This window comes from Rhodnius prolixus, unplaced genomic scaffold (assembly GCF_049639745.1).
Source record: "Rhodnius prolixus isolate KJV_2025 unplaced genomic scaffold, Rpr scaffold_36, whole genome shotgun sequence".
NCBI lineage: Eukaryota > Metazoa > Arthropoda > Insecta > Hemiptera > Reduviidae > Rhodnius > Rhodnius prolixus.
In genome coordinates, this window is record NW_027411639.1 from 310,475 (window position 1) to 333,243 (window position 22,769).

At 33.6% G+C, this 22,769-nt stretch overlaps 1 protein-coding gene across 7 annotated transcripts in view; it reads left to right on the forward strand.

Moving 5' to 3' along the window:
• LOC141462335 (suppressor of lurcher protein 1-like) overlaps positions 1–22,769 on the forward strand; it is a 418,108-nt gene that overhangs the window by 15,292 nt on the left and 380,047 nt on the right. The window lies entirely within an intron of this gene.

A 22,769-nucleotide genomic window follows, 5' to 3' on the forward strand; every position in this document is an offset into this window, starting at 1 on the left:
TCTTGCCCAATTAAAACTTAAATTACTAATGCTTGCAGCTCTCCATTATAGCTAGCTTACACCTGCAGCAAGTTTTTTCCCCATTATTCCTTTGTATAATCACCAGCTACGTAATAAAAACAAAAAATTTATGAAAATTTTCCCATTTAAATTTTTAATTACAACTTAGCATTAAATTCTAATTACATTTTTTTACTCATCTGTCTCAGTTGAGTGTAATGGGGCAAAAAAGATGGTGTTAAATTCGTATGCTATGTTCTTAATGTACGTTTCTCTTTTACCGCATTTTAAATAATCTACGTGAATAATATAAAATTCTATAAGTGGCATGAATTCAACAATAAATTTTAAACTTTAGTTACATTCAAACTTATTCACACTGAATAATGAAAACATTATTCGCATAATTTTGCAGTATGTGAAGTAACTCTGTAAATTTGAATGTGAGGTGAATCGCTTGATGTGTAACCATCGTTTGTGATGCTTAATTTTTCACTTTATAGTCTATTAAAACCAAATTAGCATTTATTATTTTTGAGTTTGATATGTAAGTTCCATTTTTGTGTAAATTGTTTTATTGTTAATGCTTAATTCAGTTTTACAACTAATTGATGATTGAACTACCTAATTTCCAAAATTAATTCAATTACCTCGTATGGCTTTGATGAGTTTTATATATATATATAAACCTCATTTTTCCAGAGGAAATTCTTCAAAATGAATTCTGGTTTTGAAATGCTTTTGATTACATTATTGAAATTTCATTTTCCATTTCCATTAATTAAAAAAAGGAATAGTTATTTCATTTCCAAATATGTACACAACTTGAAATTATATAAAAATTCCTTACATTCTCTTGCTCCTGATAAAATACTATAAAGATATATTTCAGTTTCACAAAGTAAGAAAGAAAAGTTTCAGGAAAACCCACTCACTGTTCATGTGTGTTATATACATACGATACATGTGAACCCTTAAGCACAAATCACAGCAAGCTTTAACTTCATACTTCACTATAATACGCTCAACCGAAAATGCTGTTTTATCTTTTTAATTTATTTAGTTTTACGAGGGTCGTTTGAAAAGTCCGTGCAAAGTCAGAGAGATAGCACCACTGGCGCGTATCGAGGTTATGTTTAGTTAGTAGCATCTCTTGGAAGAACACACACCAAGTTTCAGCCAGATCGGTCTATTTCTTTGTGTTTGGCATTCGTTTGAATCGAGGAAGTCGAGTGATTTTCAAAATATGGACGAAAAAGAATTTCGTGTGTTGATTAAACACTACTTTATGAAAGGCAAAACGCCTGAGGAGACTAAAGAGAAGCTTGATAAACATTATGGTGACTCTGCACCTTCGATTAGGACAGTTTATAAGTGGGTTCAAAATTTTCGGAGTGGCATATGGGCACAAGTGACGCTGAACGTTCTGGACGCCCTGTTGAGGTTACTACTCCAGAAATCATTACACTCCATGATATGGTGATGGATGACAGAAGAGTGAAGGTGCGTGAGATTGCTAGTGCTGTGGACATCTCGAATGAACGGGTACATAATATTTTGCATCAACATTTGGACATGACAAAGCTATCCGCAAGATGGGTGCCGCGATTGCTCACGCTTGACCAAAAACGAAATCGTGTGAAGTGTTGCAAGGACGATTTGCAGCTGTTCCAGAAGAATCCGCAGGACTTTAAGCGTCGTTTCGTCACTGTGGATGAAACATGGATACATCACTACACTCCTGAGACCAAAGAACAATCTAAACAATGGGTTACCAAGGGGAAATCTGCGCCAAAAAAGGCGAAGACCGTTCCTTCGGCCGGAAAGATTATGGCGACTGTCTTTTGGAATTCGCAAGGAATAATCCTCATCGACTATCTGGAAAAGGGTAAAACTATTACAGGTGCATATTATTCATCGTTATTAGACCGTTTGAAAACCGAGCTGCAAGAAAAACGCCCACGATTGGCCCACAAAAAAGTCCTTTTCCATCACGACAACGCACCAGCTCACACCTCAGCAGTTGTGGTCGCAAAATTAATGGAAATAGGGTTCCAACTCGTTTCACATCCCCCCTATTCTCCAGACTTGTCTCCCTCGGACTACTATTTGTTCCCCAATATGAAGAAATGGCTGGCGGGAAAAAGATTTTATTCAAACGAGGAGGTGATTGCAGAAACGAATGGCTATTTTTCAGACTTGGACAAATCCTATTATTCGGAAGGAATCAACAAACTAGAGCAGCGTTGGACGAAGTGTATAAGCCTAAAAGGAGACTATGTTGAAAAATAAAAAAGGTTTACCCCAAAAAATTAAGTAGTTTTTATTTTTGCACGGACTTTTCAAACGACCCTCGTACATCTAGTAATAAGCTCGAAAACAGTTCCAACAATTTCTAAACTTGGTACACTCATAATTGTTGAAGTTTTTTGGGGGAATTATTGAGGTAATCAAAATGCTGTTTTGATGGTTAGAAAGTGGCTGTGCTTTCACGGGTATTTCTTTGATTGGCTTCCTCGCTGGAATATCCACAGTGGCCCTAACATTGGACCTTCTTTCTGTAGAGTGCATTAGTAAGAAGAGGCTATTCTATTGATCTCTAACTGCTTGGGATGTAAAATTTTGCTTTATAAATTGCGTTTTAACAAGTTTTTAACTTAGTTCTACTGTGTATCGTACGAAGAAAATATTTTGCTGTACAAATTACGTTTTTACAAAGATTATTCTTAGTTCTTATGGAGTATTGAACGGAGAAAATCCTGTATTGTTCCAAACCTTTAATTTGTTTTAATTCAGAATGAAAATTTTATTAACAGACTGAGATTCTATACGCCATATTAAGTAATAAGAGCATTGTGAGTAATAAGTAACAGCTAAGTAGTGAAGGGAATAAGCAAGAAATCCCAAAAATACAAGCTCAACTTTTATCTAAATGAAGAGAGAGCGGAATAACTCACCTTGAAACACACTTTCTCTACATTCAATTCCTTTCCTAAAATTACGAAGAAATAAATAGTAATAATAATAATGGTTGAGGACTAATATATGAAGTAAATTCCTCTCCAACACCCAGTAACTGATCGATAATAATAATATTTATTTGTTGTTAATTTATACATATCTACATATTCATATAGGAGTGTGAGTATGTACGAGTAAATACTAAAGTAACTGATCAGGCACTTCATGAAAGAGGTATTTAATAATAGCAATGAAAGCCACGGTTACTTTCTTAAGAATTTTATTATTTAATTTTAAGATGAGATTCCTAAAATGGGTAACCTAGTGCCTAAATGATTTTTGGGGAATATCGAGGTGCGGTCATCATTAAAAACAACTTTTTTGCTTTATACCAACGTTTCGGTAATTTTTACTACCTTCTTCAGGGTCTGTACAAAAGGAATATTACACTAATATAGTTATAACTTGAAGACCAAAAAAATAAAAAATATTTCTAATACATCAAATTAAATAGATAGATAAATATAATTTGGAAAGACTTACATTATAAAAAAAAGTTTGTGAAGTTCAATGTAGAGCTACGAGTATATCATCACAACTGTTGAGGATTGACGGAAAAGCGGGTTTATATAGAGGTAAGGGAGGGGTGAAAATAGGGCTGGAAAACCTAAGGTATGTGGTGAGTAATTTGTTAGGTTACTGTTTGAAGAACTGCTTGTAGAAATTTGAAAGATTGTTCGTGTCTGTCCTAAAGTTGATAGATTTTTGTTGTTTTTTAATGTGTATCATTTCTAATATGTTCCGTTTGTTTCTGTTGGTGTTAGTTAGAAGTATGGAAGTGTTGTCAAAGTCAAATTCGTGTTGCAGATCTAGATGGTGTTTAGTGAGAGCAGATAAGGTATCATTAGGTTTTTTAGTTTTGCAGTCGTGTTGATGTTGGTATAGTCTCTTCTTGTTTAAATATTGTGATGTTTGTCCAACGTATGTGGCATCACAATTTTTGAAATTGATTTATAAATTACATTGTTTATAAATTACATCTGAACGTAACAATTTTGCTGTAGGGTCTTTTAATTTTGTGAATAAGGTATGTAAGGTGTTGGTGTTGTTAAAAGCTGTCGAAATATTATGTTTTTTGAATATTAATGATATTTTTTCTGAAAGGCCATGGATAAAAGGTATGGAAATATACTTTGGTGGTTGTGAACTAGAATGTTGTACGGAAGTGTCAATGTCAGTAAGAGAGAGTTGATTGGTGACTTGGTTCAGTATTTTTTCAATTAGGTGCGGAGGATAACTAAAATTTGGAAAAGTTTTTTTTAAAAAAAGGTAAATTATAAATGTCTAGTTGGAATTAGATCTGTCTCAATTTTTATATACATTTTATTTTAATCACTAATAGCTGCAAGATTGTAAATAATGTAGGCTGCTCTTATACATATAATTAGAAAATTGGAAACTCTATTGTTCCTAAACAAATTTAGCATTCCCTAATTTCTCCTACTATTTGTACAGATTTCTTTAGAAATATTTCCAGATATTCTCTAGAATGGTATTATAAGTTTTCTGTACGCCAGTTGTTGCCTCTGAAACCATTTATTCACATCTGCTATTCCCACGGTGTATTTTACGCAAAGAATTTGTGATTTACTTTTCTTTCCTTTCTTTTTAACGTTATTTAAAGGGAAAAGGAAAGCTAAGTCTTATTTTTAGAAAGGTAACATTCTAGTTTTTCCCACATAGATTTTTTCTTTTACTGAAATTAAAAAGTAAATATTTAATGGGAATTGAAGAGACACTTTCCAAATAGAAAATACTTCATTTTTTAGCAGAGCATTGTTGGCATTGAACATTACTGTAATAGGCATTATTAGTTTTTAAATATGACAGGAAGTACTGGAATAGGGTCAAATTTTCTGATCTGATGTTTTACATAATACCCGTTTTGAGGTGACTTGCTAATGACAAAAAAGAAGGTCTTACGTTCATGGAACGACTGTTTGTGTACATTTATTTAACATTCTTTCCTAAGCAATTTTAATAATTTTTTCAGAGCAGTTTAAAATTTCGCCTCGTTTATAGTTTGATCTAATATTGAAAGTAATAATATAATATAGTGTTTTGATGAAAACCAAGTTATCAGTATTCTGTTTAGAGAAAGGACCTAGTTTTTTTTAAAAAAGGAAAATTGTAAAGCTTCTTCTGTCTGCCTCCAGTCGACTGTGGCAGTTTATGCAGCATCAGCACTCAGTATGCAATCTGTTCTGCACTTAATACAGCGTTAAACTATTCTAAAATTAACACAATACTCTTTAAGGTGTGTCAAAATTTGAGTTTGTTGGTGCAGAGTTCTGTGTTACAGACCACACTGCCCATTACCAGACAGAGAGCTGTAAGAAGCTTATAGGAGAAGAAAAATTTAAGGGTCACTAATTGAATTCGAACATGGCATCTTCGCGTTAGAATTCAGTATACGCTAAACACTGATTATAACCTAATATACTGTTATTTGTAAGGATAATTTGAAGTTGAAAAATTTGTATGTCTCGCACTACCCTTGGTGATTTGTAGTTGATAGCAAGTTAGTGTGAAGCGGCAACATAAATTACGTTAAAATATCTTCACCAAACTGATTATTAATATTATCTCTGATGTAGCCAAGCGGTTAGAGGCGAGACCTGCAAACCTGATATGCATTGTGGTACTGGGTTCGATTCCCGGTCTTGGCCTTGGATTTTATTTAATGGTTAAATGAGAAATAGTAGAAAAGTACGTTTGCTAGTCGCCTCCGTCCACGACACCTAGTAAATGGTAGTTGGACGTTAAGCCCCGCCTGAAAAAATAGGCGATTACTTTACTTATTATCTCTGATGATGGATAAAAAGTCCAAAACTGGTCCGAGATACAATAAATATGCATGCTACGACGGATCAACTCAAAGATATTATCCGCAGTAGACCTAACCACATTTTCAATTGGAAATTGTAAATTTGCAAAAGAGTCACGCTTCTTTATTGGTCTATTAGTGAAATTGAGATGGGAAATTTTACCTCCATTCAGCATTTCATTTATTAACTTCACAAAGTGAGTTCAAAACGGGAACATAATCTCATCCGAAATTGGATTTTCTACGGAATACATTCCTTTAATTCCTTTAATAATATTATTATTATATTGGCAATATTATTATTTGATTTCTTTTTTACCTTTTTTAATTGCGATAAAAGGAGATAATAAGGGGTAATTTAAAAAAATATTATGCCATCACTTTATTTATATTTTTTGGTAAAAAACATCAATTACAAGAAAGCTATTAAACACAGGCGGCGCTACTACCATACTGATTTCGTTCATACAGCTTTTATATTTATGGTATAATATCAATAGATAACAATACAGTTATGGCTACGTATGCAGAATACTTAGTTGATAATTAAAGCTGGGTTTTGTGAATATTTAATTATTCCAAGCAAGAGTTAACCCATATCTCTGCAATTAGATTTTAAATCTATTTGTGGTTTATATATATAAAAAAAAGGAAAAAGTGTCCCGTTTCGTTATTTCTCCTGCATTTTTCTTAAAATAGCTAATCAATATTTTACAGACGATTAATAAAAGATAACCACAAATTTGCCTCCAGAAATATTTTCCTAATAAAATAATTGAAATTTAATTGGATGAAAACTTGTTGAAAGTAAATATTAAAAAAACAATAACAATGGTGTTTACTAAATCTGGAACATTTGCAGAAAAGAAACTTCTAAAGTATGGAACTGAGCCCATAGATTATCAGAATAAATTTATTTATTTAGGAGTCCCAATTGCTTCATCTGCTAAATTTAGAAAGGCCACTGAGTACTTTCTGGGGAAAAATATGGCTGCCACTCAATCTGCCCCTAGCTCTTTTAAAATCATGTAGAAGCGATAACTGGGAAACCAAATGTAAACTTTATGAAGCAATTTCTGAAAGTGTTCTTTTGTACTTGTCAGAGGTTTGGGCATGCAGATATTCGGATAAAATTGAGAAGGGTCAATTAAGATTTTTTAAATTGCTGCTACATTTGCCTAGAAGTACTCCCAACCATTATGTTAGAATGGAATGCGGAAGAGTGCACATACAATTTAAAGTTTTCAGCAGAATGTTAAGTTGGTGGCTATTTTGAAAATGCCTCATTAAAATCTGTTTCTAAAATCTGTTATTTGAAGCAATTAGATTTGATAGACAATACAGGCATGCCATTTAATTGGGCAAGAGAGCTGAAACATTATCTTTCTTGTATCGGTTTTGACAACGTATGGCAATCACAGAACTTGAAACTAGTTGAAGAAAAATATAAGTCTATTTTAACGAGTTTTAGAAATAATCTAGTAAGTCGTGATGTTGAAGCCATTGTAAATAGTAGATATAATCTCAATTATCGCAATCTAAGTACCTATGATCTAGACGAGCCGCATCTTAAGGTAAACATGCATATAAGCAAGCTTAGGTTGATAGTGCAGTTGCGACTTTATAACAAAAAAATGTGTCGCATACATTTTAATAACCAATGCTATCAATTTGATGCAGATTTAACTTGTCCTCTCTGCCAATTACAAGCACCAAATGACTTATTTCACTTTTTATTGAATTGCCCGGCCTCATCATCACACAGGGCTAAATATTTAGAAAAAAAATTTTCAGCAACCCCAGACTACGATAAATTTATTTCATTATTAAGTTTTTCTATTAATACGTCGGAAGAGAAAATAAAAGATATATACTTGTTTTGCACCGAAAGTTTTAAATTAAAAAATTCTTTATTATCTTAATGTTATTGGTTTATTATTGTAACTTCAAGAAATCTCCTGTCTCTCTCTTTCTCTTTATTTGTAATTCTGCTTTTTTGCTTGTTTTTCTGTTTTTTGTTTACTTGTTTTAATTCATGTACATAAGTAACATACTACTATTTTGTTAGGTAAAGAAAGTGTTCTAATTTCAATTTATTTTTATTTTTACTTTAATTAATTTTGTATAATTGTAACAAAAGTATTATTTTATGTAATTTTCCATATGTAGCCAACTCCCTCTGTATGCCTAACGGCATAAACAGAGTAAATAAATAAATAAATAAAATTGCAAAACGTGTTCCACCCAATAATCTTTCGGATATTATATTAATAGATCGTTTTGCCATAAAAAAAAAACATGGTCGTCTCAATACTGAAAACATAAAAGTTGTATTATTAAGTTACAATAATATAATTAAAAATGATTTTGATATACTAGCAGCCGTCAAATACAGCGCCCATTTTTGAAAACGCTTCATTCGTTCCTTAAACACCTAGTTGTAATTTTTTAGATTATACTAATTTATGTTTGATTATACTAAAGAATCATATCAAAACTTTCAGTATGTATTAAAAAAAAATTAACAAAGATTCAAAATCAGTGATTACAGAATTGTTTGATTTTTTTTTATTTGTATAATTCAGGAAAAGATTTTTTTCTATTTATGTGATTACCTGTTTTAAAACTTGACAACGCACATTTCACACTGGAGGACTAAGGCACACCATTTGTGAAGCTCTGCACAATTGATAGAACCGTTCCTTTCTCTAAAATCTAAAAGGAAACTATCTCGCTCCACGGAAATTCCCTTCCTTAACTAAATTTTTCAAAAAAATGTTTCAAATAAAAGTATTATTGATGTACGCAAGGTGTGCACTAAGTTCAGTTAAAATTGTTTTAATCCTCAGATATATTATAATCCACTGAACATGGACATACATAATATAAATATATATTGAAAGAAATTTAATCATTTATTATTATCTCTTCAATTTCAATTTAATATTTACGAAGACTCTAAGATTTAAAAGAGCACATTTCCTCCAACTACCTCCAAAAACCCAAGATATTTTCATTCGTTGAAAAGGATTTCTTTAATACCATTTTACTTTCAGAAAATTATGTTTAATGGAAGACTTCTTAAAGTCAAAAGTATAAAAGAGTAATCTTGCAAATAAATTAAATAAAAATGTAATATTAAAATGTCTTCAGAAATACAAACTAAGGCTTATAATAACTAGAAAGAGTCTTGTTCTCCGTTATAAGCAGAGCACAATATTATTTTATATTATACAAACATGAGGCTGATTCTGTTCCCTAAGTCGCTGCGCTTGAAAATTCTACTAGATCCATCCTCCGTTTTTTTACGAAGGTCCAGCGAATTATGGTCTAGCCCAGGGGTGTCAAACCTGCAGGCCGCTGAGGTATCTTGTGGCCCATGATGTGCTGAAATAAAATGAAAATAGAAAAAAATTATTATGAGCGTTTAGGAGAGATCGAGGCAATACAGTACACACAATTCCCAGTTACCGGGAATTTATACACGAGTATACACGTAGCCCAGGGTCTTTCCTGGGTGCCTGTGGGCTTAAATAAACGCGCTGACTTAGATCCAGCGACGTTTAGAAGCGATATGTCTGCCACTCTCAGTGGAATTCCAGAATGTTACGCTTTAAAAGACGAAGTAGGAATTCCCCAAAATATATTCTTATTTAGGTGAGAAATATCCAAAATTGTTTGTTGTACAAATTTTGTGTTATTTTTGGAGTAGTTTTTTGTGTGAGCAACTATTTCCGTCTATGAAATTAAATAAAACGGCATACAGATCAAGATTGACTGATAAACATCTATCCGCCTTAATGAAGATTGTCTGTTCTCTGTCTCTGAATACAGATATTGGGAAACTAGGACAAATTTGTAAATATATTGTGATCCCTGTTCTAGCCGTTTTATGAGCCCTTGATCCCCTCTGCGTGGAAGACATTTCATACCGCAATTGCGAAGCTGACAATCAAAATGCCATTTTCTGATCCTATTGAGTCTGCAAAGGAGATCCTAGGTTAATCACTTTATTCTGTGAAGAGAAGAGACTTCTTATGACCTCCTATTGTAGTTCTAGTAGAATAAACACCTCCCTCTTTTACAAGGGCTAAGAGTTTTTTCCCAGGTGCTTTAGCCCATTTTCCCCTGTGGACTCCAAGACTCACAACCAAACCAGCATTTGCAGTGCAATCTGATTGGATTTTAGAGAAGTTTTCTCTTCCTTTTGTCATAGTTTTTACAATAGCTGTCTGTACTCAATTGAGGCAAACTTTGTTCCGACCTTTCGTGCGTTATGAGAAAACATAAGGCCTGATTTATTTGGCACGAGCACTCGGCATGATCGGGATCAAGACTCGCGACAATTCTTAAGCATCTCAGACTAGAGATTTAATTCCAAATACTAGACTTTGCACCCTCTTTTTAACAACGTGAGAAATATAGGCATGGAGAGAGCCAGCGTCTTCTCACCATTAAGTAGACCAGTAATGTTCCTCTAATTGGACTACAAAAATTTTAAATTTATAGTAAAAAAAGTATAGTTTCCTTTACTATTTCAAGAGGATGTGTTTCTCCTTGTTCAAAATTTACTCATCACAAAACTAAAGAGATGCTTTAAACAATCTCACGTAAAAACATGTTTCTAGAATCGATATGCTTTCTGGCAGTCTTATCGCTCACCTCGCCTTTGATGAGAATTACCAAGGTTTGGGGAAATAGAGCTGCAGCAAAAAAAGGCTAAAATAGTGGGATTAGAAAATAGTGAACTTGTTCACATAACCCTCAGTACGACTCACGATCTGACAGCAATTTTTTAGAATTTGAAGCATTCAGTTTGGCACGAATATGGTAAAAAAATTTGAATGAAAACCATAAATTATAAGTAAACCCCGAATTTGTTTTCCACCCAGTTTCAAGGGAATTAGCTTCACCAGTGAGAAAAGTGAGGCTGGTTGGGTATTTGAAGTATCAAGCTGCACACAAGCTTCAAAGTCTGGTACGCATAATATGCCAAACGACTTGTAGTTGAAGAAATAAATCACAAGAGAAATTATTGCCTTTCGACCTGAGGACATCTTCAGAGATGTGATTCATATCTGTCATAAATTTATTACATTTGAGTTTAACATAATTTAAAATGACATATCTTATAGTATAGTTAACTCGAGGTGATTTATGTGCTCCATTCTACAAGCCAAAACTTACACTCTACTTGATTTTCAGTTCTATTTTTCCATGTAAGACTTTTTGTTTCACATTTGTAACAATCCATAATTTGAAATTCGAAAAGGGAGTTTAACAGCAATGGATTATTCTGAATTACATGTAAGTCTGAATATGTTATTTAAATATAATATAAACTAAGTCAAATAAAAGGTTTATTAAAAATAAAAGGGTTGTTCACATGATCAATAATTTGTGGATTTAATAACCTTGCGATATTTCTGTTTTATAGCCCGCATACATCTCTCCGTGTATTTTATAATAAAGCACTCTCAGAGCATTTGATTGAGACTCTTCGTTTGGCCAAAAGTACAAATGTATACTGCGGTTCTGATTTCAATCTGAATGAGCATCTATTCGTGAGAAAATAATAAGCATTTTCGGGCATTCACCCTTAACTGGCTGATCAGTCTTTTACGAGGGTCGTTTGAAAAGTCCGTGCAAAGTCAGAGAGATAGCACTACTGGCGCGTATCGAGGTTATGTTTAGTTAGTAGCATCTCTTGGAAGAACACACACCAAGTTTCAGCCAGATCGGTCTATTTCTTTGTGTTTGGCATTCGTTTGAATCGAGGAAGTCGAGTGATTTTCAAAAAATGGACGAAAAAGAATTTCGTGTGTTGATTAAACACTACTTTATGAAAGGCAAAACGCCTCAGGAGACTAAAGAGAAGCTTGATAAACATTATGGTGACTCTGCACCTTCGATTAGAACAGTTTATAAAGGGTTTCAAAATTTTCGGAGTGGCCATATGGGCACAAGTGACGCTGAACGTTCTGGACGCCCTGTTGAGGTTACTACTCCAGAAATCATTGATAAAATCCATGATATGGTGATGGATGACAGAAGAGTGAAGGTGCGTGAGATTGCTAGTGCTGTGGGCATCTCGAATGAACGGGTACATAATATTTTGCATCAATATTTGGACATGACAAAGCTATCCGCAAGATGGGTGCCGCGATTGCTCACGCTTGACCAAAAACGAAATCGTGTGAAGTGTTGCAAGGACGGTTTGCAGCTGTTCCAGAAGAATCCGCAGGACTTTAAGCGTCGTTTCGTCACTGTGGATGAAACATGGATACATCACTACACTCCTGAGACCAAAGAACAATCTAAACAATGGGTTACCAAGGGGGAATCTGCGCCAAAAAAGGCGAAGACCGTTCCTTCGGCCGGAAAGATTATGGCGACTGTCTTTTGGGATTCGCAAGGAATAATCCTCATCGACTATCTGGAAAAGGGTAAAACTATTACAGGTGCATATTATTCATCGTTATTGGACCGTTTGAAAACCGAGCTGCAAGAAAAACGCCCACGATTGGCCCACAAAAAATTCCTTTTCCATCACGACAACGCACCAGCTCACACCTCAGCAGTTGTGGTCGCAAAATTAATGGAAATAGGGTTCCAACTCGTTTCACATCCCCCCTATTCTCCAGACTTGGCTCCCTCGGACTACTATTTGTTCCCCAATATGAAGAAATGGCTGGCGGGAAAAAGATTTTATTCAAACGAGGAGGTGATTGCAGAAACGAATGGCTATTTTTCAGACTTGGACAAATCCTATTATTCGGAAGGGATCAACAAACTAGAGCAGCGTTGGACGAAGTGTATAAGCCTAAAAGGAGACTATGTTGAAAAATAAAAAAGGTTTACCCCAAAAAATTAAGTAGTTTTTATTTTTGCAGGGACTTTTCAAACGACCCTCGTATTGTCGAAGGATTGGGATCAAGCACCGGTATAGGTGAATACAATTATCTACGTTAATATTTAGCAAAAATGAATAACACAAAAAACATCCATATTCAACAATATTTGCCAAACAGATTTAACATTTGGGCTTAAAAAGTTCAGAGCTTTTTTTTGTATCTCACGGCTATTCATGAACAATGAGTTTTACCATATTTTTTTTTTTTTTAAATAGCTTTTCCAATTCTAGTTTCCGATATTACCATTGTCTCTAAAGCAAAGTGCGGCATCCCGGATACTGTTGAAAAACAAAGACATTCTATTTCCTGATTCTTGAATTATAAATATTTAAATATTTGACACCTTGCAACAACACTAACTTAAACAAATTGACTTCTCAATTAGAAAAAAAAAATATTACAAGTGTTTAAACGGTAGTGACGAGGATGTTGATGGTTGAGCTATCAATATCGAACTGTAATCAAGTCCAACTAGAAATCTTCAAACTTAATTACGTTCTAGCAAAATCTAGTTTCTTATTCACTTATTAGAGAGAAATAACGTAAATGGGCTAGTCACTATCTGTCTTCGTGCTTTATCTTTACATGTTTCAGATATTTACTCGACCTTGCTCATTTCATTCATATTTATGAATTCTGTGGAATTTATATTCCTCTATCGCTTACAATGCACAATAAATTTTGAGTGAAGAGTCAATGACTACAATTTTCTTAGGAAATTACTTTTTTGATAAATTTTTTATATTCTTATAACCATCTGCGTTTCTCAATTTGCAGTTATTAAATAAATTTCTACTCTAAAATGCTCCCCCTACATTTTATTTTTTTTTTTTTCTCTACAATTTACAGATCTAAAATTGCGATTGAATTAAGGAGTGTAAAATATTATTAGGTTATGAGGTACCACATAATAATATTGGGCTTTATTCTTGTATGTTAATTGGCGATATTTGGAGAACAAGATGTCCAAAAAAGTAACTGGAAAGTGAGATTGTACAACGCAAATGAAGAAGATCTCGCACATCTCTAACTCTATTTCTCTCTAAGAAATAACGGGCGTAACTTGACCCCATTTATCAGAACCACTGACAAACTAAGTAAGTGGTAAAGTCCTACTAACAGCATGAAGTTGCTACTCGACTGTTCGCAATAATCATATCGCTCACGCGTTTTGGTGGGCAAAAAGTCTATTCGGGTTACCGCTAACATGCTGAAAACAACGCTCTTCAACTACCTAATGTCTTCGTTAAATGTATCATCATCACATTTAACAATACTCTCGGTCACTACAAACTAAACTATTTAAATACTATTGCTTATATAATTAATTAGTGTACAGTGAACTTAACCTTTATACGTTCTTTTAATCACACATACATTCCTAAACACGTCTCGGCCTAATGAAACTAGCTGTCTACTACGATTAATTAAAGTGATCCAAAATTAAACATTATGAAACTGAGTTGAGAATATTATGTGTGTGTTCATTTAAAGTAAGCCAATTTCCGTAAGTAATTGTTGTGGAAGATTATATATTTATATAATATATATATTGCTTTGGGCCAACAGCAGTTTAAACTTTGCTAGAATACAAAGTTCTTCCGACATTAAAGAACAGTTTAATTAACTGTTAGCACTGGTGCTCAAATGTTACCACCAATGTTAACAGTTGAGGCGAGAAGGCCGTAACTAGCTTGTGATAATAATGATTGATTTTAAATGATAGTCGTGAACTTGGTAGCGAGATACGAGGGTCGTTTGAAAAGTCCGTGCAAAGTCAGAGAGATAGCACTACTGGCGCGTATCGAGGTTACGTTTAGTTAGTAGCATCTCTTGGAAGAACACACACCAAGTTTCAGCCAGATCGGTCTATTTCTTTGTGTTTGGCATTCGTTTGAATCGAGGAAGTCGAGTGATTTTCAAAAAATGGACGAAAAAGAATTTCGTTGTTGATTAAACACTACTTTATGAAAGGCAAAACGCCTGAGGAGACTAAAGAGAAGCTTGATAAACATTATGGTGACTCTGCACCTTCGATTAGAACAGTTTATAAGTGGTTTCAAAATTTTCGGAGTGGCCATATGGGAACAAGTGACGCTGAACGTTCTGGACGCCCTGTTGAGGTTACTACTCCAGAAATCATTGATAAAATCCATGATATGGTAATGGATGACAGAAGAGTGAAGGTGCGTGAGATTGCTAGTGCTGTGGGCATCTCGAATGAACGGGTACATAATATTTTGCATCAACATTTGGACATGACACAGCTATCCGCAAGATGGGTGCCGCGATTGCTCACGCTTGACCAAAAACGAAATCGTGTGAAGTGTTGCAAGGACGGTTTGCAGCTGTTCCAGAAGAATCCGCAGGACTTTAAGCGTCGTTTCGTCACTGTGGATGAAACATGGATACATCACTACACTCCTGAGACCAAATCTGCGCCAAAAAAGGCGAAGACCGTTCCTTCGGCCAGAAAGATTATGGCGACTGTCTTTTGGGATTCGCAAGGAATAATCCTCATCGACTATCTGGAAAAGGGTAAAACTATTACAGGTGCTTATTATTCATCGTTATTGGACCGTTTGAAAACCGAGCTGCAAGAAAAACGCCCACGATTGGCCCACAAAAAAGTCCTTTTCCATCACAACAACGCACCAGCTCACACCTCAGCAGTTGTGGTCGCAAAATTAATGGAAATAGGGTTCCAACTCGTTTCACATCCCCCCTATTCTCCAGATTTGGCTCCCTCGGACTACTATTTGTTCCCCAATATGAAGAATGGCGGGCGGGAAAAAGATTTTATTCAAACGAGGAGGTGATTGCAGAAACGAATGGCTATTTTTCAGACTTGGACAAATCCTATTATTCGGAAGGGATCAACAAACTAGAGCAGCGTTGGACGAAGTGTATAAGCCTAAAAGGAGACTATTTTGAAAAATAAAAAAGGTTTACCCCAAAAAATTAAGTAGTTTTTATTTTTGCACGGACTTTTCAAACGACCCTCGTAAATACGAAAGATTAGTGGATAATCTACTCATTTGCAAAGGCTAACTGAAAACACTTCCGCCTCCTGGAAATACAGCTACAATTTGGTATATTTTTGCTGGGGCTTGTAAATAAGTGAATTGAGGGTGCTGAATTTCCTTGAAGCGAAGACCTTTGGATGCTTAGTTAGAGGATTAGAATGCTTAATTGACCCCCCCACAAAACTGCACCACCACCAGAGATGAGGAGAACCAATGAGTTTTTTGTTCACTCTCACAGAGAGTAGGAAATTTATCACATCTTACGATAAAAAAAAAAACTTAGAAAAGAACTTTGTGATAATATCTTTCTGAAAAATATTATGCACTAGACCAGTGATGGGCAAAGTACGGCCCGCGGGCCAACTCCGGCCTACGAAAGTATTTAATCCGGCCCGCCGAGGGTCCATCGACATGGATAGTATATGGCCCGCTATAATTACGTTTTGACGGTCGAGAAGTATAAAGTAGATTCTACTTAGTAGAATAATAGATGCATAACCTATAGGTGAAGCTAAACTAGCCGCGTAGTTACACAAGTGTGTAATGCTGTAATGTTTTTATAATATTATAATTAAAAGCTTTAACACAAAATGCATTTTTTCTATAATTCTGGCCCTCCTCTAGAATTTCTTAAACTTTGTGGCCCCCCATTAAAAAAGTTTGCCTACCACTGCACTAGACGCTCAACTAAGTGAATTTAAGTGCTATCTATCGGCTACAAACAAAACCACAATTACTTAACACTAGGGTTACCATATATTTTTTACGCCAAACCGGGACAGTCAGGTAAAAATAAATAAATAGTACCTATAATTTGTTAGATTTTTTCATTGTTAATAAAGTATAACTTACACTTTTATGAATATTTTGTTATTACAAATTATTAATATTATTGAGTGTCACAAAACTAAACGTATATCGTAAAAAATCGCAAAAATGTAGGTATAAAATATAAAAATATAATAAAATGCACTTACATATTAATAATAGTAATATATGCATATTATTTACTTGTACAAGAGTATTTCTCAGAAGACTGTACTTTTTTTTAGAAAGTTTTCGTCATTTCTAATTTAATCATAAACTTTACTACATTTCAAATTTAGATTAGTTTTACAAAATAATAAGGCGCCAACGTTACACTCAAGCAAACGATTTCTTTATATTTAACAAATATTAAATCTTTTTTTTTAACCTTTAACTGGGACACATTTAACAACCTGCTGGGACGCTGGGACAAGTGCTTAAAATCGGGACAGTCCCGGCCAAACCGGGACGTATGGTAACCCTACTTAACACCAACTTTTTCTAATTACCACTTATAGTACTACATATATTATTATTTGTTCAGCAATGTCTGGAACCTTGCTATACCTTAATTTGCTAATTAGGAAACTTCCTAAGCCTATCTATTTAAATGTGTAGTTAAATATAATTCTTAGAAGCAACACTCAATTTCCAAAGTACCGCATATACGAGGTGTGGCTATTAAATAACAAGACTGATGCTGCTACAGAAGAACTATGCATACGCCAAATCCTAACGACCGGCAGCTGTGCAGCGTAAAGCCTTCTCTTTCGATTGCAGCGTCTCACGTGCTTGTACAGAAATCTTACTGACCGGAACCGCCGTTTGTGTATGAGGTATTAGTTTCGTTTTGCCGAAAACATGATACTACACATGTAGTAGAGCAACGAATTGTCGTGAAATTTCACATAAAAAATTAATAAAACTGCTACTGAAACTTATCTTTTATTAAAAAAAGTTTATCGCGATGAATGTTAATCACGTTCGCGAGTTTTTGAGTGGTTCAAGCGTTTCCAAGATGGCCGAGAAGACGTCGGAGATGATGACCGCCCGGGTCGCTCTTCCACTTCCAAAACGGGTGAAAATATCGATTATAATTCATCAACATTACTACCGTGAGGTGCTTGTTCTACTCCATGAAAGAGTAAGGAAAAAACCGACCCGATTTGTGGAAGAACAAGTCAACGCGCTGGCTCACACTGCATTGTCTATCAAGACGTTTCTAGCCAAGTACAACATCCCCAGTTTTAGGCCAACCGCCTTATTCGCCTGACCTGGCCCCGTGTGACTTTTATCTGTTCCCCAAAATCAAATCTGCATTAAAAGGAACACGATTTCAGTCCGTTGAAGCTGTGAAAGAAAAAACGGCACGCGTCATGCAGGAGCTCACAGAAAAAGACTTCCAGCACTGTTTCGAACAATGGTAAATTCGCATGGAGCGTTGTAGGGTTAGGGGAGTGGTGTATATTGAAGGTGATAATAACTAAATATGTATAATATTTAAAATAAAATGTTTTACAGCAATAGTCTCGTTATTTAATAGCCACACCTCGTATACTGTTTGTTCAGATTATTTAAATTAATTTATTTTTATCTTTAAAAATTCATCTTCATTTTCCCTTCTATTGCAAAACCAATAGAGTTTAATAGCGTCGCCCATAAGGTATCTATTCAGATACAACTATTCTTCTCTCACTTTAGTTATCTAACCTGCCGCCTGGCTGTCAATACTGCTATAAATATAATTGTTTTTCTCCAAATATTTATATAATGTATGATTTTGGCTATTTACTGATTTTAACTTGAAAGAATTTACTATTTTGCTTTGAATTTTGTTAATTATGTCATTTATATTAAATTCTCTTCTTAAAAATTAATCAAAATCTATATAATACATTTTCATAATTGTTGCTAGACGTTGCACCACAATATTTTCCTTTTAATTATTTCATTTACAAGCATACATGGGTGTCTGGTTGGAACTAGCTGTGAACATCTATGAACATATTTTAAATGAACTTTAATGATGTACAAAAATATGGGAAGAATTTTTGTTTCAATATATTTAATGAGCCCAGGCGTATTCAACGCTAGACTGAAGCATTTCTTTACAAAAGTACGTAGGCATGTTTCCTGAACCTGATACATTTTATTTCCCCACAGTTTTACGGCATAACAGATAATTGACCTTAAGACTGCATTAAAGATATGCAGCTTTGAAGAAAAGGCAATATTTTTATTAAACAATATTGGTATTAAAGGCGTTAATTGCAAATTCGGGAATGTTCAATTCTCTCGCTTAAAGTGGGCATTTAATGACAAGTTAGATGATAATGTTATATCTAAATATTTGTACGAATTAGATATCTTTATTTTCTGATTTTTAAAGTACCACTTTTCATTGCTACCCGGCCTGCATCCATTCTTAAACACCACTATCTTGCAACTTACGTTACTCAAGTTAACCACCAAATTCCACTTTGACAATTCGCGAACGATTGTATTATAGTCCGGAGTTGCGGACGGTCCGTGGAGAAAATAATATCATCCGCGTACTTGCTTCGGCGGTACGTATATGTTATGTAAGTTTATAATTTTATTTTACATTATTTATTTTTAACGTTTGTTCACCATATTAAATACGCTTGCTTTTTGTATAGGGTTTTTCCCTGAAGAGAGATAAATAATAAGGAGTAATATGATAATAAATATTAAAGAACATTGAGAGAGATCTATTTTATTTGGTGTATTATTTTTGCCTTAAAATGTGTTCGTAATCATTTATTAAAAAGTATGTTTGCAGTTGAAGACATTTAAATGTTATGAAGTTCACATGTAGAAATTACTAAAACATATATTTTAGGCTATTGTACAGATTAAACAATGTATAACTGTTGTAATAGTGACAAATATAAATATCCTTAATTTTGTGTAACATTAATGTGCTAGTATGGTATAATCAAGGTGCCATTTAGGGAAGGATATCTCGCCTGTTTGTGCCCACAGTGGATGAACGGGTGGAAATTGTGCTGGGAAACCGCTATCTAGTTAATCCTCGATATAGACGTCCGCAGTTCTAGTTCTCTTTAACATTTAATGAGGCAGAAATTGTGTCCTTTTTTATTGGCTTTAGCTTACCCACTAAATTGACTGAGCAGACACTGCACTTTTTTTGTATCGTTTTGTTTGGAATATATTAAATTTTCTATTAATATATGAATATTTTATGTTAATTATAATGAAAAAAATATGAGAAAATGTGTTACAGAATTATATTTAATGAAACCTCAAAACTTTCTTGTGCTAAACCTGACAAGATGAACTAGGTACATTCCCAAGTTAAAGCCATTTTTTAAAGTTAAGTCCAGTAAATTATAAGTTATTAATATTTTACTGTTTGGGTCTAAAGCATTTCTTACCAGAAAACTGATTTTCTGAAAAGATTTTCTGAACTATTTCTAACCCATGCATTGATTTTAGAATTTCCTTTTATTTACTAACTTCATGTAACGATTTTTATTAGTTACAGCACTTGGTTATTTCCATTCAATCTGACATTCATTTAAGAAGAAAAACTGATCAAAAAAAAAATACTGAATAGATATTGACGCAGAAAAAATCAATACTATCCAGCTTTGAAGATTAAATCATTATTTGGTAATCTGATAAATGGATTTAAATTTAATAAATTCCAAAAATTTGCCTGTGAGCGTAAATACGAGTCCAGTAATATGGGATACTTTAAACATTTAGATATTGATAAAGAAATGAGGTGATAAATATTAATAATATTTTTAGAATTTAAAATAAATATATATATATACAGGGTGATCTATTTAAAACGCACCAATCGCTAATAACTTTTTAGGAAAGCGGAATTTCGAAAAAACTCACGAAGTAAACTATATGTTTCACCCCCGAAGCTGTATTTTCATTTTTGGCGCTTACGGCCAAAAACCCGATTAGGGTTTCATAAGGACCACTGGTTTTGACAATGATTATGAAAACTACATAAAAAACTGTGAAAAGTCACGTTAATCCCGTTTCGACATCCCTAATATTCGTCGAGATATTTAAGAGCAAAGTTACAATTTTATCTATTCGTGAATGGTTTTCAATATTAATTTTCCACCAGAAATACACGTTTCGGGAGGTTCTCTGACTGCAAGGAAATGTTATTGGTGAAGCAAAGTGAAATAATAATAATAATAATAATTGAAGATTTTAAAACATGTAGTGTAATGTAATGGTTGTGGGAGAATCAGGATAAATTTGTTTTATCATCAAATAAAAGCAACCATCACATCATTTTAATGCACCCCATATGCAAGACTTCTTGACCTATGATTACGGTAAGAATATCTTATCAGTGAGTTTTTCGAAATTCCGCTTTCCTAAAAAGTTATTAGCGATTGGTGGGTTTTAAATGGATCACCCTGTATATCTTAAAGCTGAACAATCGATTTAGTAAAGAGTTACAATTTTATATAATTACCTTAATGTCGATATTAATCATTTACTGGGAAAACCTAAGAAAAATATCGATTTGGAACTTTTTACGATTTTTCATTCTTAAGTAACTGTCCTCATAGTAGATATTTCTAGTGAAAACTCCACATATGTAAAGTTCGATAAGTTACAGAAAGTGATAATTTATTTCCTCAAAATATTAATCATTTAATGAAATTACTTTTAAAAAAATAAATAATTTATAAATACTGGAAGGTGTTTAATATTCAATGGTTAATCATTTATATTTTTTTTTTAAAAGAGGCGAAAAGAAGTAGGTTTCCCTTCTACATCATTTCAATAGATATTTTTGCCTACTTAAGTATTCCTTAAGTAAAGGAACCATAAAGGAAGGGTAGTCTCCTGCGCGATAAGCAGTTAAGGATGTATTAAGGTGGAGAGGTTAACAGCCGATCCTAAGTAACTTTCCTTAATGTTTCCTTAGCCAGCACTTGATTTGAAATATATGTTTCTTAAGTGCACCTAAAATAAATGTAAAGGTAAAAACTACTTAAATATCAACGCGCAAAAATTGTTAGCTTCCTTAGTTTATCTCTTATTCTGACATAAGGAGGGGTTAGAGATAGTCTAATTTCAAAAATTGAGTTTAATTACGTAGTTTAATATGTAAATAGGAAAGATATCCTCGATGATTATACTTTCTTGCTTGGATTTCGAAATTTAATAGCCTAATTCAGCCTTAAAACAAACGGCATTCTTTTTGATAATATGTTCTTCGACAATGATGAGGTTTTACAGTAAGATATCTTTGAAATTTGAAGAAGTAATTGCTCATTAAGTTGTCCTTTTAATGGAGTTACCTTAAGTCCTTTCTTTCTTTAAATTATTTTACTTAAAAATTGAACTAGCCTAATCGATCTTCAGTTAATCGCAAACAGGTTCACTTTTATATGGTAACTTACAACTATAACTCATAGACAAAGGAAAAATTGAAGGTGGCATTGAACTTCTTTTACTCCCACCCTACAGTCCAGGCTTAGCTTCTTCATCCGATCACGATTTCAATCTTTGGCACTCTTTCTTCTTTTAGAAAAAGTTAAATGAGTTCAAACTGGGTGGCAGGTTATTATTATCATTTCAAAATAAAAGAAATGATAGAGAGTCAACAACGTTGAAGATTATTTGCAACTCTTTAGGATCCTCATACAAAATCAGATGACCAAAAAATGGACTAGGAAATGAAGGTTCACTACAATTAAATATCACTTTAATTATGTCTCTGCTTCCGAAAACACTCCTTAAAAACAACTCTAAACTTTTTATTATTTAAATTAATTATTAATCATATTATTTTATTAAAACTGTCCGGTAGGACACGAAAAAGCTTAAAGTTGAAAAACACCCAACTTTAACAATTTTTTGTCTCTATTTCTATAAAAGATATAGAAGTCCAACAGCATCTCAATAGATCACCAGTCCAATAGCATGTGACGCTTTTTAAAATAATTCGCAACATATTTCATATAATACGACTTCACTTTAACAATCACTAATATTCACTTAAAAAGTCACGTGACAGGGAGATCAGCTGGTAAATGAAGATTATCTAAGCAGAGTGATCAACTTTTTTTAAAAAAAAAATATTTTCATTAATAATTTACAAAAATAAACTAAATTAGTGAAATATTTAATTAGCGAATTAGG